At 45.7% G+C, this 12241-nt stretch overlaps 1 protein-coding gene across 12 annotated transcripts in view; it reads right to left on the bottom strand.

The window, feature by feature from the left end:
* Positions 1-12241, bottom strand: part of ZMIZ1 (zinc finger MIZ-type containing 1) — a 449347-nt gene that overhangs the window by 77343 nt on the left and 359763 nt on the right. The window contains exon 1 of one of the 12 annotated variants that reach the window (XM_078150874.1): positions 3381-3397. The exons of the other annotated variants lie outside the window; for them this stretch is intronic. The gene's annotated coding sequence lies outside the window, so the exon portion shown is untranslated. Of the gene's footprint in view, positions 1-3380; positions 3398-12241 lie in introns of those variants that run through there. 12 annotated transcript variants of the gene reach the window in all.

Genomic DNA, 12241 nt, shown 5'->3' with positions numbered 1-12241 from the left:
CCAGTATTTTTGCCAAAGAGACATCAAATGAGGTCACACAGAATCAGACACACCTGAAACAACTGAACAACAAATCAATAAAAATAAGGAAAAAAAAATTTTTTTAAAGCAACAGGACCTTGTCACTCACTGGATATGCAACGGTGAGAGAGATGAAAATGTCGGCTAAGGTTGTAAATGCAGAAGAATGAGTGAATGGTGGTACTGCAGACAGAAATAATAAAATCAGAAGGACTGGTCCCATTGCAGCTCTTTTTGGCTAGGAAGATGGCCAGAAAAAGGATCAATGGGGGCCTACAGATTTTCTAATGCATTTCATTTGCTTTATACCCACGCCTGTCAACGAATCCAATCTTAGAATTGGGTGATTTAGCTGGGCGGATCCCAAAGTGCTGGGGTAAGCATCTCCCAGCAGCCAGCCACATTGAAGCACTCCCTGGAAAGAAAAATAGAGCAGATCCCCGCACTAATCTATTTACCTATTATGAGACCCAGGTATTAGTTACAGCTTATCACCTCAGTCAATCACCTCCTCATGTTAGAAACCATGCTTCTTAAAGGGGCAGGGCTAAGTAAACTGTTATTTATAAGCAGAAACTATATTTACAGCCAGGGATGCAGAGGAGGAAGGGAGGAAGGGTAGCAGTAAGGTAACATCAACTGGGCAGCCTCCCAGGGGGATGGCAGAGGGAGCCCAATTGGATTACTGCATCCTCTCTGCGGCAGACGGTTCTGTGGGAGGCTTGCCAGACTCATTTATTATCCCACTGCAATGGGGACATTTAAGGCAGGAGAAACCCACATCTAGCTGGGGACCGAATCCTGGCTACCCATCAATCTGGATGCTAAACATCGGGCAGGCGGTAAGAAGACAGCTTGCTAGAAGGAAACCCTCACACGGAGGACAGCTTCCCAGGGAGCTACAGAAATCATTGTTAGACACTCAACAAACATCTCCTGGATTCCTTCTGGGTCTAAGGCACTGTGCTAGGCCTTGAGGGGATTCCAAGAAGACAAAGACATGATTAATGCTCTTAAAAGAGGTCATGATTGTGCCATTTTTAGAGCTGCAGGGGGCTTCAGAGACAATCTGGTCTAACCTCCTCATTTTACAGATCAGGAAACTGAGGTTCAGGGAAGGGGAGCAATCCAATGACATTTAGTGGTACCTAAGCAGGAAGACACCTCTTTGTGAGTTCGAATCCAGCCTCAGACGCTTACTAACTTTGTGACCCTGGGCAAGTCATTTAACCCTGTTTACCTCAATTTCCTCATCTGTAAAATGAACTAGAGAAGGAAGTGGTAAACCACTCTGTAACCTTTGCCAAGAAAACCCCAAATGAGGTCACAGGTAGTCGGACATGACTGAACAAGAACAGCAAATATACGTTCAGCCCCATGGCGTATGTGCAGTAGTAGAAGACAGGGTCTGCCATCATCAAGATGACAATCTAGTTGGGTAAGGACATTCCTCTGTGAAAACCCACGTAGCAATCTCAGTTTCCTCATAATTGTCAACTCACAATTTCCAGCCACTACCTATGAAATAAGGGTGCTGGGCCATCTGGTCTGCACGGTTCCTTCTTTGATGTTCTGTGATCCCACATCTTCACCCATCCCTCAAGCCTCAGCTCAGGGCTCATCTTCCCACAAAGAGAAGGGAAGCTGTTTCTGATCTTTTCTACAGAAAACAGCTTGGGCTAGTGCACAGAGCCCTGGAATTGGGGTGAGCAAGACCGGGGTTTGAATTCTAGCTCAGAAACTTAGTAGCTGTGTGACCCTGGGCAAGTCATTTCATCTCTGTGAGCATCATGAGGATAATAACAGCTGTCCTGCCGGCCCTTTGGGGCAGTGGTGAGGGCTGTATGATTTAAATAGGTACAGAGCTCTGCAAATGTCCATTTTTGGTGGTGTCATCATTCCATAAAGCGTCTTTTAACTACTCTAGCCTTCAATGATCTCTCTCTCCTCTAAACTCCTTAGATTAGTGACTGAACCATGTAATTAAGAGCTTTAACCCTAATATTATTTAATGTGGTTTCATGGGTGTCCATTTTCTCTCTAACTAGAGACTAAGCTCCTTCAGGGACCATCCCTTCTTCTCTTGCATGTCTTCCAGTGTCTAAAATAGGTGTGTGTTTAATAAAAGGAGAAACAGCTATATGGAGAAACCAGGAAACAGCATAATCATCTCTCACTTTCTATTCTTTCAAAGGAAGATCATTTCTGGTGTTCCCTTCCTTCAATGTCTTCTGAAATGGAGAGTTCCAAACTCGGCACCCTCCTCTGAACTCCTACTACTAATCCCTCTTCTATCTTTCCATTTCTTAGGGGGATATCTGCCCTTAGCAGAACACATGCTGTCCAAATCTACTTTCCTCCCCAAAGGAATTTCGGTTCTTCGTATTTGTCCATTTCCTTCTTCTTCTTCAAGTCGTGTTCCCTGTCAACCTCCCCATTTCATCCCATGCCTTCTGAGAAATGCCTTGTCCTGTGAAAATCACCACTGTCTCTGAGAAATAAGGGCCAGAGATCGGGGTCGGTGGAGGGAAGGGCCATGCTTTAGAGAAAACAAAAGTTCCCTGGAAGCTTAAACTGACCAAAAAATCTCAGAGTTGGAAGGGCCCCTTCAAAGGCCACCCACCCTCAACTGAACAAGAATTCCCTCTACCACACTGCCAAATAAGTGGTTTCTCTCAAAGTTTAGAGAGATCCAAGTAAGAACAATCCAACAACCAGCTCCCAATACACAGCCCATTCTACTTTTGGACAGCTTTAGTTCTTAGGAAAATTTCCCTTTTATTGAGCCCAAGTCTTCCCTTCTGCAATTTCTACCAAATTTCCAAAGGGCGACACAGTGTCAGAGAAGAAACTCTGATTTCATACACCTGTTATCTCCCGCACCCTCCCAGGCTGCCATGCCCATCCCGTTTTGGCCACTCCATTCTGTCCCAATTCGAGAGGATGTGGCAGGGAGAGAGGAGCCTGGGTCCCCAGGTTTGGGCAGGTGATCAATAAGTGTCTGTTGGCCAGAGAGTTTTGGCCTTAGGTTTAAAAGCTATCTGGGATTTGGTTTTACTCTTAAAGGGGGCAGAGATGATATGCTCCATCACTTACCTCATTTAGAGAAAGGGATACTGAGTCACAGAATACTAGAATGGGCAGGGTCCTTTTAAAGCATCTAGCCCAACTGCCTCAGTTTACAAATGGGGAAACAGATATCCAGAGAAAGGAAGTGGCTTGCCCAAAGTAAGCCAGCCAGAGAGGCTCATGGGATCACAGGATCACAGATGTAGAGCTGGAAGGGAACTCAGAGGACACCTAGTCTAACCTACTCATTTTACAGAAGAAGAAACTGAGGTCTGGCAAGGCTGACTTACCCAAGGTCACAGAGGTGGTGAGTGGCCAACACGCAGAAATCTGAACCTGGTTTCTCTGACTCCAGGGTCACTGTTCTTCTTTCTACCATGCAGAGTTGCCTCTTCTAAATGTTAGGGTTGGGTCTGAACCCAGGTCATCTGATGCCACCTTCCATGGCTCTTCCATCCTTTCTACTACATCACCCAAAGGTGACACAGAAGGGTATGCACCCACCTACATCACGTATATACCTGCATTCATTTGTAAATACAGAACCAAGGTTATGCATCCAGCTACAATCATGTATGTCCCTGCACATGTTTATAAATACAGAACTGAGGGTACGCACCCACCTACATCATGTGTACACCAGTATACGTCGGTAAATACAGGCAAATTCCCAGTACAACTAATAATCTTGCACATCTGATACAAGGAACTGACTCTGATGACCCTGGTCCAGTGGCCTCTCGTGCTTCCTCGAGAGGCCCCCTTTCCCTTTTCCTCCTCCCTCCAGCTCTTCCTTTGGAAGCTGCTGATGAGAGCATTACGGGGGCAGCATGTGAAACCATGTCATGTGCTGCTGCGCAGGCAGAAATGCGTGGTGCCAGGAAGCAAGAATCAATTCTTCTACCAGCAGCTGCTGCTGCCGCCACCATGGCTCCCCCCTTCCTCTGTGCTCCCTAATTGATATATTATTGCAACCACTGAAAAGAAGACTGGGCCCCAGAGAAGGAAATACAGAGGGAGGGAGGGCAGACAGGGGAGTAGAAGCTCTTTCCTCTGACTTATCTGTGGGTGGGACTCTTGTTCCTGCCCCCACCCAAACAGGAGCCCGTCCCAAGGACTACTGATGTCCCAGTAGGGACCGTAGGAGCTGTGTCAAAACTGAACCAGACCTGGAGAAGGGAGGGGCTCTCAGCTTCAGAGTTTCCTGAAGCCTTAGGAAAGGAGCTGGGGGTTCCCCAACCCAGAGGGTTGGCTTGCACAGACAGCAAACAGGGACCCGTCTTGAACCGTCTAGTCTGCACTCCTCTGGAGCCAGAGTGGCTGAGACTCCATGAAAGCCCAATCTTTCTCCCAGCCAGCCAGCTCCACCAGCCACTCGCCATAGGCTCACTGTTTTTTAATTTAGGGAGCAAGAGAGTCACATTTAAAAAGGATGGGATTGGAGGAAGGAAGGCATTGGTTGGGATTTCCTATAGCTCTGCAATTGTGGTTTCTCTGGTCAGAGGAGCCCTTGCAGGTCCCCCTTCCTCCTCCTCCTCCGCTCCCTCCACCCCTTGCCGGCTTCCCAAGAAAGCAGCTGCAAACAACAGCTCACATCATTACTTCATACTTCCTTTAAACAGAAAATAAGGCCACCTGGGGACACAGGGAGGCCCCGGAGGTGTAGAAATGAGGAAGGCTGGTGCCTCTAAGAAGGCTGGAACAATTCTGAACTATGTAAGAAAGTCACTAAGCTGCTCACACCCATCGGCCCAGCCACCACACCAAGCATCCAGCCTTAAGAGATCAATGACAGAAAGAAACCCCTCATACCGAACCACACAGTCACAGCAGCACTCTTGGTGTGGGGGCTGGCTGGTAGGGAAATGGCTAAGCAAATTCAGGAATAAGAATGAAAAGAAGAATTACTGTACCAAGAGACAGCTTGAGGGAGGGGGCTGAGGCTGGCTCCAGTGCCTCTTTTATTTTAATTGAGATCTTTGTTTTTCTATCACCTACATTTCCCAATGTTTTCCTCCCCCTCCTCCTCCTAGAGAGCTCTCCTGTACAATACAGAAGAAAAAATAGGAAGAAAAAAGTTCAGCAAAATGAGCCAATACATCCCAGAAGTCTGCTATTCTATGCAGTGCTCCACACTCGTAGTCTTCCACATCTGAAAAAAAAAAAGTGGGGTGGGGTAGGGAGGAAGTACCTTTTCTATCCTTGCTTTGGTACCAACCTCCAGTGTCTTCTTAAGGCAAGATTCCCCCCCCCTCCCCTACCCACCCTGAAGGTTTCTTACTACTCAGAACAGCATTCTGAAATGGCATCAGCACAGTCCTAGGCACACTGAAAACTTTACAGATACTTACTACACACACACACACACACACACACACACACACACACACACACACACACACACACACACTAAGAGAAGGCGAGGGGAAATCACAAGTAGAATAACCCAATGGGAAGCACCCCAGGAAAGGAATCCCTGAGTTCTAGTCTTGGCTCTGGGTAAGTCACTTTAATCTTCCTAGGGTTCAATTTTTTCATCAGAAAAATGGGGATACCAACACCATCCTTGTCTCTTTCACAGAGCTGTTGTGAGGGCTGAATGAGACAATACCAGTGAAGGTGGGATGAACTACAAAGCTTCCTAATGAGGGATGATTATGAAAGGAAAGCCAGGAGAGAACAATGACAGAAGGAAAAGGGTCTCAAAAAAGGGAGCTGGGAAGTTTTAGCTTTATATGACTCAACAGTGTGATGTGGTAGCCGAAAGAGCTAATGAAAGAAGAATATTGTTCAGAAGGAGTGAGATGATAGCCAAGGTGCTGTCCTTGTGGAGATGGCAAGCACAGAGCCAAAAAAAAAATGGCCTTCCTCATTACTAGGGTCTCATGCAGTTTTGGTTCCAAAGGAAAGAAGATGGCTCCCTTTAGACCACACTTGGAAAGCTGGTGTTCAGTTCTGGGGTGCCACACTTTATGAAGGACATTGGGAGGACATCCAGGATGGGGACCAAAATGGTGGATGAGAAGACTCAAGACTCTGCCATGTGAAGAGTGGATGGAGAAACTAGAGATGTTCAGACAACAAGGGAGGAGAGTTGGGCGTGAGCTGGGGCAGAGAAGAAGAGGCCATCATACTCAATTTTAGGTATTTGAAGGGTTGCCACATCAGCCCTGGTAATTAGTCTCCTCAGTAATCTCTGCCGAGAGTTCCTTCCAAAACTTGTAGCACTTCGCTTCCCACCCAGCTGCACAGCTTTGGACTTGTTCTCTGCATCAGGCACCTCCCCCTTCCACACACACTTGTCAGCTCCCTTTTTGCGTGTTGTCTTCCTCCCCTTCGATTATAAGCTCCTCGAGGGCAGGAACTACCTTCCTTTTCCCCCATTTGCATTCCCAGACCTTACCACAATGCTTGGCACACAGTAGGCACTTAATAAATGTTTTGACTGTTATTGTGGAAGTGGGAGGAAGTTACAGTGAGGTAGATTTCAGCTCAGTATAACAAACCAGTACAGCTGCCCAGAAACTCAATGGGCTGCTTTGGAAGAGAGTGAGCTCCCCATCATTGGAAGACATCAAAGAAAGGCTCTTGGTAGGAATGTTACAGAAAGGAGTTATTTATTTTGGGTTAGGACTAGAGGAACCTCAGGAAACTTCCAACTTTTTTATTCTACCATTCTAAGAAAAACTGGATTCTTGTGGTCAGAAAGTGAAATGTTCCCACAGCCAATGGGGCCTTCCAAGATGGCTGCTTTAGAGTGGTCTGGGGAATCTATGTTAGGTCTTAAGTAAATATCATCTCTGTTCCTGTGTCTTTTCTCCAAATCTCAGAAAAGCCCAGGGCTAACCCCTCATGCATCTCTAAATTTTGCAGGGATGATGTTTGGAAGCTTGATGTTTCTTGCTACTTTAGGACTTTTCCCAAAGGCAATCCTACTCCCCCAGCCCCCCTAAGCAGTGGCTTGGGTGCTGAATACCCAGGGATGAGGGAGAGGGAAGAGGGGTTGTGTGTGTGTGTGTGTGTGTGTGTGTGTGTGTGTGTGTGTTTGTGTGTGTGTGTGTGAGAGTGTGTGAGAGAGTATGTGAAAGGGGGTATATGTGGGAGATTACAGTGAAAAAGGGAGGACTTTGTACAGCTCAGAAACTTAGTTTTAGAGCTTTATGAGAATTCCTGCTGCATTGTGGCATACGTCCTTGCCAGGACATGTCATTTACCTGAGTGCTCTGATGAAGCACCTATACCTTCCTAAGAAGAACTTTTCAAAACAAGGGGTGAGGTAGGAGCACAAATCAACAAGTTTTCCGATATCTCCAAAGCCTTTTCATCAGTCTCCAGGATGTCTTCTAGAATCTCCGTTTATTTTGGATTTTTGATACTTTCTCACTTTTTCATTTCACTGTGTCTGACTCTTTGTGACCCCACTTAGGGTTTTCTTGGCAAAGACACTGGAGTGGTTGGCCATTTCCTTCTCCAGATCATTTTACAGATGAGGAAACTGAGGTAAACAGGGTTAAGTGACTTGTCCAGGTTCACACAGCTAGTACATGTCTGAGATCACATTTGAACTCAGGTCTTCCTGACTCCAGGCCCAGCGCTCTACCCATTGTGCCACCTAACTGCCCTAGGCACTGCCTCACCAACTGGCTAAATGCATTCACATCTCTCCAGCTGATGTCCCTCTAAGTATGAGCACCTTCCTCAGAGAAACAAGAGATCTTTACAGGTGGGGGTGTACGGGCCTGGAACACTGGATACACTGTGAGCCCCAGCTGACAGTATTGCTTAATGCTCCTGAACTGGCTGCTTTCCTTTCCTTCTGGCTCAATAATTAGGGGAGAGAGGAGGCACAACATCACACATTTACAGCTGGAAGGGACCTTGAAAGTCATCTAGCTCAACTCCCTCATTTTACAGATCAGGAAACTGAGGTACAAAGAGGTCCAAGTTTACATGGGCTGTTAAATGGCAGAGTCTGGACCTGAAGACAGGTCCTTTGCATTGTACTATATCGCCTCTAAAATTTCCTTGTCAGAAATGAAGATGCTATAAAAACAAAAGATATGAATTTTTAAAAAATTGAATATGAAATGTTTGACATGACTGCACGTATATAACGTAACAGATTGCTCAGAGACAGAGAGGGGAGAGAGGGAGGGAAAGAATTTGGAACTCAAACTTTAAAAAAAAGTTAAAAATTTTTACATGTCATTGGGGAAAAATAAAATATTATTTAAAAAAATTAGTATTAAAAGAGAAAAGGGAAACCCCTCCAAATTCTCTGCAGCAATGAACTCACTGAAAGCTGGAGTGTCTAGAATTATGGATTTAGTTCCCCAAAACATACACACATTTAGCCTAGCCAAAACTCTCACTTTGAGAAAAGAGCCTGCCTACCTTAATGGCAACTTCCTCTTCATCTTTCCCTAGCTCCCCTATCCCCACATTGGCCCCAAGTCTTGGTTCTAACTGTAGCACAGTGACCTTGGACAAATCACTTAACCCTTTTGAGCCTCAGTTTCTCTGAGCAAAATAGGAATTCTAATTCTTGCCCTATCTTAACTCATGTCTTTTTTTTTTTTCGTGGAGAGTACTTTGTAAATCATTGGGAGGTGTCAGTGGATAAATATAACTGATTACTATCATTACCTCACAGGCAGGGCAAAGAACGTGTTATTAATCTGGGCTAAAATAAAAAGACATGATAGCCACCCAGATATGGCTGGGGATCACTTTTGCACTTGCTTAAGAGTCTTACTGGGTTAGGGTTCAACTGGCATTCTTCACCCCATCTGAGTTGCAGATAATTAGACTTCTAATCTGCCCCAATTATTTACAGGTGAAGAGTACAGTCACAGAGAGGGCTAGCCCTTGAACTGAGACCTCCTGACTGGGAATCTTGGGTTCCTTCTGTACTTACCACTGATTCTTCTTGGTAAGACAAGTTCAGCTGGGAAGATCTGAGATGCACTGGACCTTGCTTAGACCAGAAGTGATGGGGTGGGAGGTAGGAATGTAGGAGCAAAAGCTGAAATTTTGTAATCAAGAGTGTGAGAGGAGCCAGACAAGTTTACTAGGGAATATATGAGAGGCAGCAGGTCAAGAGAGGCCAACAAGGAATGAAGAACCTGCAGAAGCTATCATGGCTGAAGAAAATCCAATATGGAAGATGAGAGAATGTGTCTAAGGAAGTATCAGGCAGTAAGAGGTTACAATCAGCCCAGTAAAATCCAGGAGTCAGGAAAGGATGAGATACTACAGCTGGGTGGCGGGGCAGAGCTAAAGCCTGGCAGAGAGGAAAACGATGCCTACAGAGTAAGGTCCAAAGGCCTGGATGTGAAGCAGGATCAGAACAATTTATCAAATGATTCCCAGCCAGAGAAGCCGACACATGGAAATGAAACAAACAGGCATTAGATATTACAGAGCAGCTTATCTGGCTAAAAGGCTCCTTGAGAACAGAGGACAGATGAATGGTATTAAACAGAGAAAACCACACAGACATGTGGGAAGAGAACCCGGGCCACAGCACTGCCAAGAGTGAAGGCAGAGGAGGCAGAGGGGAAGGACTGGGAAAGGAGGGGTGGCTACCAGTCTCACTGTGGGGAAGGGGCTCTGAATTGGAATCGGGACATCAGAATAGCAGAAATAAACAGTGATGGGATTATACTGTTGGCTGGAAAAGTTCACACTTAGTCAAAATGTCTTCACCACTTTCACCTTTGTATTAATTCTCACCTCCACCCATACCCCATCCTATAATGCAGCTAGCTTCCTACCATTAATAGTAGGAATTATGATGAATATTAATAGTGGGATAAGTAATTAACCCCATTTTACAGGTGAAGAAACACTTAATCCAGAAAGAGGAAAAGACATGCCCACAGTCATTCAGCTAGTTAACGGTAGAGCTGGCCTCACATCTCCTGAGGATTTGTAGCCTAGTATTCTTTCCGCTAAGACCAAGTTATTTTTCTTTGTCCTATCTTTCTCTGTCTACTTGTTTCTTTTTTCCTATGTCATCAGTCAGTTAATAAACATTTATTATTCTATTGTGTGCCAGGCACTGTGCTAAGTGGTAGGTATACCAAGAAAGGCACAAAACAGTCCCTTCTCCCAAGGAGTTACCGGTAGAATGGGGGGAAGCAATATGCAAACAGATCATTCCACAGACTATGGAAGGAGGCAACCTCTGTGCATGGGCGTGCCTTCTGATGCATCTTCCCCTGTACCCCAAGGCATCCTCAAAGATATAAAGTCGTTTTACCTTCAGATCACCTTTAGCCATAGTATGATTTCCGGGCCATGAAGAAGGTATCCCTGGCCCTTAAATATCTCCCTCCCTTGCTGATGCTTGAAATTTCTTTAACAGGAGACAAAGCCTTTTATTCTACAATTAGAAGTAAATGGTGAATACCTGGGAGATTTAACTCATTAGTGTGAACAAGTTTCCAGGGTAAATGACAGAGGCAAAATCCTTTCCAGGTGACTGGGGGAGATGGGTGGTTAGGAAAGGGCTTCAGAAGGCAGGAAATCTTGGGGGTATGGAAGAACGGATATCATCAGAAGGAAAAGGGGGAGAAAGGAGTGATTGGGGACAACCAAGATAAACTTCTCTAGCCTCAAAAGTTTGCTTTGAGTGGTCTCTCTTTATCTCCATCCCTACCTTCATCTTAACCTGGGGTCTTAGACAGACAGCTAGACAGGTAGATAGCTCGATGGAAGGACAGTTAAACTAGCTGGTCAGATGGACTGATAACTATATTTCAATATAGTTCGTTTCCTTTGTAATCCTATGTACCATGTTTTATGTATTGTAAAAGATTCCAAGGAGGGGTTCTTAAGCTTCACCAGACCACCAAAGGAGTACCCTCCACAAATAGAAGTCCTGTCAAACAAAGCACTTATTAAATGATTATCAGGTGCCAGGCTCTGTGCTGAGTGCTGCGGATTGAAATAAAGGCAAAAGACAAGAGCCTACAGTCTCATAAGGGAAGAACTCTTGTCTACCCAGAATCTCAGAGCTGGAAGGGAACTCAGAAGCCATCTGTCTAAGAATCCCTTCTCAGGCACACCTGGCAGGTGGTCGACCAAGTGAAGGGGGAATTCTCTTCAGAGGCAGCTAATTCCACTTTGGGATAGCTTGAATTGTTAAGAGCCAAAGTCAGCCTCGAAAACTCATTCATTTTGCCTAGGTCTACCCTCCTTGACAAAGCAGACCAGGTCTGATCTTTCTGCCACACGAGAGCCCTTTTATACTAGAAAAAAGCAATCCTCTCTTCCCTAAGTTTTTCTTCTCCAGGCTAAACATTCCCAATTCCTGCAACCAATCTGTGCCAGGACAAATAGCTTTGTGGAGTATTTCTTGTCTTTAAGACCCTGGATGTGGTCTTAGCTGGAATATGCCTGCCAGGTCCCAATCAGAGCAGAAGGTATAGGCTGCTTCCTCTCCAGTCCCAAAGGGGCAGGTTGGCTGAGCCCTTTTCCACCTGGGAACAATTTCTCTCCAGCAATGCTAGGCAACACAGAATCTCCTCAGAGGAAAACTAAAGGGGAAAAAATAAGACTAACCCCTCAGCAAGGCTCAGCTTCTTCCCAGCCAGTCCCATGGGAATGGGATCATGCAGGGACATAAAACACCTGGGCTTGGGCCACTGGAATGAATGTAGACTCCAGCTGGTCGCTGTTCATGCCCTCACTGAAATCCACACACAAGCCAAGACATCACCCTCGTCATGTCATTGGATCTCTTTGAGATGGAAGAACAAACAGGATCATGCCTTTACCTGGTGGACGAGGGCACAAAATTTCCACTGCCTTGGGACTTCCTGAGAGAAGGGGCTGTTTCCTGGTTGGACAAGGGGACCAGCCGCTGAGTGATTTTAGGAGGTTGACCACCTCAGGCAGGGAATTGGAGAAACCTCAGCTTACACCATCCCATTATAGAGCAGGCCTCAGAGAAGGAATAGACCTGAACTCTGAAACAGTAACCAAGTCTTTTTTTTTTTAAATTTAGCTCTCCATCCACTGACCACATGCATCCCTACCCACTTTGGAGGAGGATGGTGACATTGCCATGCACCTCACTGGCAAAGTAAGCCCTATACCTTTTATCTGCTTCTCTCCCACCAAGCCCAGTGAAAAACTGCCCTAT

The sequence above is a fragment of the Phascolarctos cinereus genome, unplaced genomic scaffold (assembly GCF_003287225.1).
Source record: "Phascolarctos cinereus isolate Bilbo 61053 unplaced genomic scaffold, phaCin_HiC Scaffold_3;HRSCAF=262, whole genome shotgun sequence".
In the NCBI taxonomy this organism is placed as follows: Eukaryota; Metazoa; Chordata; class Mammalia; order Diprotodontia; family Phascolarctidae; genus Phascolarctos; species Phascolarctos cinereus.
This window is presented reverse-complemented; position numbering and strand designations above follow the sequence as displayed.